Raw genomic sequence first — 5,566 nt, forward strand, 5'->3', positions numbered from 1 at the left:
CAGAGGCCCAACCCACTGAGCCACCCAGGTGCCCCCAAGATGGTATATTTTTGACAAATATTTAAAGAGATCCTATAAGTTGATAAGAAACACTAATGTAACAAAAGAAAAATGAGCAAAGAACTTTTCATCACAAATTTCAGTCTACTACTAAGGAAAACCATGCACATTCAAAAAAATGAGATATGTTTGTCTTTTAAAATAGCAGTGCTTTTTTTTTTTTCTTCCTTTTAAGAATTCCAGCACTGCTGAAGAATGTGTGAGGAGGTAGGCACTTGCATATGCAGCTGGTAGAATGTAAACACCTTTCTGGAATACATTTTGTGACCCCTCCCCTCCCCCCATATTAAAAAAAGATAACTTTATTATATAACTGACAATGAACTGCATATATTTAAAGTGTAATTTGATACATTCTAACAGATTTTACATATAAAATATCCATGAAAGCATCACCACAATCAAGATAATGAACATACCCACCACCCCTAAAAGTTACCTCCCTCTTTGCCTTTCCCTTTGTTCCCTGGAAACCATTGGTCTGTTTTTTTGCCACTATGGAATGTTCTTTGGCTGTATGCATCCAGAGCCTTGGAAATTTTGAAATCTATTGATATTGACCAGTAATTAGATTTTTAATGATCTTGTGCCTATATGCATACATAGTACATGCTTGATAAATATTTGTATTACTCCTGCATTGTAAGGATCCTTATCACTCCATTGCTGGGGTGTTTCACTGCTTATGAGCCAGACATTGAAAATTATGTGTGTTCATCATCACTGGAATATATATATTTTCTATGCTTTTGCTACTCTGAGTGTGGTCCAAGACCAGGAGTGTCAGCATCATCTGGGAGGTTGTTAGAAATGTAGAATCTTGGGACCCATCTCAAGACCCATTGAACCAGAACCTGTATTGTAACAATTCCAGGTGATTTGTATGCTCATTAAAATTTGAGAAGCACTGTTCTAAGACCTCATTTTAATATTTGTAAAATATCTGGGTGTGCCATAATGTACTTGATGTGGGGATAACCCTATAATTATATTAAATGGAAAAACAAATACCAACTCCATATACTAGGATTTAAATTTTATTAAAAAAAATACAGCTTATATAATGCATAGATGTGCACAAAAAGACAGGAAGGAAATGGATAAAGATGGAGAGAGTGATATTTCTGAATAGAATTGTGATTTTTATCCATATTTTTAATATTTTTAAAAATGAATAATTAGAAAACAAATCATTAATTGATCTCAATTCATTCCTAATGCTTGATTCTCCAAACAGCATTGTAGTAATTAGTGATAGCCATGAAGAGCTTACTTAATGTATTCCCAGAATCATGAGTGATATGAAGAAGTTAAGACAGCGATCCTCTCAAGTTGCTTACAAGATAAGACGCCATTATCATTTGCCAAAAGATAACCTGATATGTGAAAAGGCTCCAAGCAAAAGGGAAGAGGAAGTCTGAGGGGAAAGGGTCCCGGGGTTGGGTTTTCAGAGCTGGCTGTACAGAGGAGAGTGAGTATGATTTGGTAACATACACAGGGAGACCATAAATAATCTGACCATTTCTTGCAGGTATTTTAGGAGATGGAACAATAGTGGTGGTAGTACACGTGATAAATTCTGATAACTAAATTTTAAAACGGAAAGGAGCCAAGAACATTATCCTCTGCTTAGAATGTTAATGTGGTAAGTAAATAAATTTACTTTACTGTGAAATCTTGTTCTCCATGTGATAATGTGGCTCACGCTACTCCATTCCAAGCCCGACCTTTACATCATGATGCACATAGAAAATGAAGTGTTTTCATAACACTAAACTAAAGAGTATTTTGAGTGTTTATTTGGCACTTAGTAGAACAAAATATTGTCTTCATATGCTATAATAAGGATGAAAGTCGGTAAAACCCAAAGTATTAGAGAAGATTTTAAATATTGATATTGTGTAAAATTCCCAAATATTTTTAAAATACTTTACTGAGAAACTTGATCTTGCTTTCTAGATGTAACTGTTAAATATTAAGTTTCATGCTTGAAATGGCTATATCCAGTTCCTGATCAAGGTATTTTAATGATGAGGTCTTCGAATTCTTGGTAGTCACCATTGACAAGAGAGTTTGTTTATAAAAGTAGCTGACGAAACAATTTTAAACCATTTTTGAAACCATTTAAAAATTGAAAATTTCATTTAGCACCTAATAGCACTTCTTGTTCTGTCATTGACAAATGCAATGTAGATTTTTTTGGGTGATAATACAAATGTGTTTGAAATGCAATGGAATTTTTCATCTCAAGTATTTCTAAATACTTGAGGTACATGTAAAACCACCTGGCAGTGTACATGGATAGCCTTAGTGGGTCTTACTAACATAATGGATGTCTCTAATTTTGAGTGGAAGTCTTTAGAGCAAAATTCAGAAAGTGTTTTAAAAAGGTATCCTGGGGTGCCTGGGTGGCTCAGTGGGTTAAAGCCTCTGCCTTCAGCTCAGGTCATGATCCCAGGATCCTGGGATCGAGCCCGCATCGGGCTCTCTGCTCAGCAGGGCCTGCTTCCTCCTCTCTCTCTGCCTGCCTCTCTGCCTACTTGTGATCTCTGTCTGTCAAATAAATAAATAAAAAAAATCTTTAAAAAAATAAAAAGGTATCCTATTTTTGGCTCCACGATAGTGAAGTTCTGATTGTGTGTATGTGTGTGTTGTTACAGCAGTCACCCTGCAACTAGTTTGGATATCTCTAAGCAAAAAGAGATAAGTCAACAGAAGAGATTTTAGGGCATATACCTGGAGCTGTTCTTATGAGGATGTGGCCTTCCCCAAACCCAGCTGTCTGAACCTCACCATTGAAACTATCCAGCAGCTGGAGTGTCCCTGGTCCATAATGGTCAGCAACTCAGCCAGCAGCAGGCTTTTTAAGTAACTGTCTGGGTAACTGGACACATTCTTGGCTTCACACAATACATCCCAGCACAACAGGGAAAGCCAATGCTTTTCATCTTTATTCATGGGAACTGAGGGGTGAGCCATCAGGTCCCACTCTGTCTAGACTGCCCCTTCAAGGGAGCGCTAGGTGAGGTGGCCAAAAGTTGCTTTGGCTGCCCAGCCCTTTGTGACTACCCAAAAGGCTTGGAGGACAGAATCTCTTGATACACTTTTAACCCCTTTGTGGTGCATGGGTTTGCTGTGGCTCACTGATGGACGCAGGGGACCGAAGTCTATACATTTCCCAACCTTCCTTATATCCTTGAGTTCCAGATGTGACCTGGCTTCCTCCAAGCAGATGTACCTGCTTGAGATTAAGAAGGCCAGATGAGGAAGAAACCATTCTTTCTGCCAACAACTGTGGAGCATTTGATTTTTCTGGAATAGCAATAGCAGAGGTCCCAGGGTGTCATGCAGCAGGATATGGTGCGCTCTTTTGCTGGTGGGAATTGTGACGAAGATGCTGGGTCTCCAGAACTAAGAACCAGGCAGCGTCTTCATGATTTTCCAGCCTCTGTGCAGTCAGCAGAGATAGGCGCTCTTCTGGACAGCCCATTTTGTGCTGGTGGTCTGAGTCTCATGCCTGAAAGTGAGGCTGAAGGTTGTTCTTCTAGTTCTCCCTGTCACCTTGTAGGAGGAAGCAGGCTTCTGCGAATGGCCAGAAGTTAACATCTAAGCACATTGCGTTTAAGCTGGATAGAGTAGTTTCTCGTAAAGATACTAGAACGTTACTTATTTATGTGTTTATCTATCTATCATGGAGCCAAAAATAGGATACCTTTTTAAAACACTTTCTGAATTTTGCTCTCAAGACTTCCACTCAAAATTAGAGACATCCATTATGTTAGTAAGACCCACTAAGGCTATCCGTGTACACTGCCAGCTGGTTCTACATGTACGTCACCCTCAGGAGAGTCTTCCAGGCAGTGATAAATGTTCCCTGGCAGATGAAAGGCAAGACCTCTTCTCTTTATTTTCTACTTGTACACCCAATTTTCACCATACTTCTCCAGTTTTCAACTCTGGAAATCTGTCAGTTCTATCTCAGGCAATCTCTATACACTAGGACCCACATCATCCCAAAGAGGGAGAGAATAGCAATCCATTCCTATTTTTGCAAAAAAAAAAAAAAAAAAAAAAAGGCAATGAACGGGGAAAGACGTAGAATTTGTTAAATACATAAAACTTTCATCTTGTCATAACTTTTAAGTTAAATTAGACAAAAAAGCCAATGCTATCCTATTTCAGAAACTTTGAAGTCACTCAGACTCATCAGAAAATCTCCTGTCTTACCTTATTAAATGCTAGCCTCAAAGAAAATCAAAGATGAAGGAAACCGGGCAATGCCCTCTTCACCAGCTCTCAGTTCACATCAAGTTGCAGCCACTGCTAGTGCCTCTGCAGCTGCTGCAGGTTGTAGGCAAGAGGGGGGCCCACACAGTGCAACCCACGGAGCTGTGCCTTCGAAGTGCCCACTCTCTACCCAGCCATGCCCCACCCCCAGGCAGGACCCACCCCAGCCACAGGGCTGGGGTTGTAAGAGTGATCCTCTGCTCTCTAGCTCCTTCCATGTCCTCCACAGGGAGCACCAGCCTCCACAGCCGTTTTCCTCAAAGCCCCACCTCAGGTCAGGGCAGGGAGATCAGAACAGGGCTCACAGCCTCCTACCTTGCCCAGCAATATTTCTTGGCTGACGTGGGTAAACACGTAGCCGCAAAGAAAACCAGAAGCAAGCGAGGCAGTGCTGGTCACAATGTTGAGGATGTGGGTGTCAGAGTACTTGTGAATGGACGTGCTCACTTTCCTAAAAGGACAGACTCTCTGCATTTCTCACCAGGTGCTTTAAGAAACACAAACCCACCAAGACTTGTCTAATGCGAATTTCATTTTGATTTTGAGAGCCATGTGGGGTGGTTTTTTTTTTTTTTTTTTTTTTTTTTTCATTTAAAATGTTCTCAATTGTAAATACACATCTCCTGGAACTGTCTGTAGGGGTGCAGTTCAGCGGCACTGAGCCCGTTCCCACTGAGGCACGGCCATCACCACCCTCCCTCTGCTGGATTCTATTCTGCTCCCAGAATGGACACTGTACCCCCGAACATTAACTCTGCATTACCCTTCCTGCCAGCCCTTGGCAACCACCACTTTCTCTCCATCTGTATGAATGTGATCACTGTAGGTACCTCATATGAGTGGAATCATACAGTATTTGTCCTTTTGTGTGATGGCTTATTTCCCTCAACATAGGGTCCTCTGGGTCCGTCTGTGTGAGAGTGGGTGTGAACATTTCCTTCCCTTCTAAGGCTGAGTAATGCCCTATTGTCTGTATATGCCACATTTTATTTATTCATCCATCTATCCATGGACACTCGGGTTGTTTCCATCTCTAGTATCAGTGTGTTGTGGGTTTTATTCCCCCCCCAGAAACATGTTATTCTCTTGAGTGTCAAACTGTTTTAAATGTCAGTTTCTGGGCGCCTGGGTGGCTCAATGGGTTAAGCCGCTGCCTTCGGCTCAGGTCATGATCTCAGGGTCCTGGGATCGAGTCCCGCGTCGGGCTCTCTGCTCAGCA

At 41.1% G+C, this 5,566-nt stretch overlaps 1 long non-coding RNA gene across 1 annotated transcript; it reads left to right on the top strand.

The window, feature by feature from the left end:
• LOC125095410 (uncharacterized) lies at positions 1-5,202 on the top strand. The gene is made up of 2 exons (XR_007125873.1): positions 1-1,705; positions 4,987-5,202. It is a non-coding gene; the product is annotated as an uncharacterized LOC125095410 (long non-coding RNA).
• Positions 5,203-5,566: the final 364 nt, after the last annotated feature.

Source organism: Lutra lutra, chromosome 3, assembly GCF_902655055.1.
Source record: "Lutra lutra chromosome 3, mLutLut1.2, whole genome shotgun sequence".
NCBI lineage: Eukaryota > Metazoa > Chordata > Mammalia > Carnivora > Mustelidae > Lutra > Lutra lutra.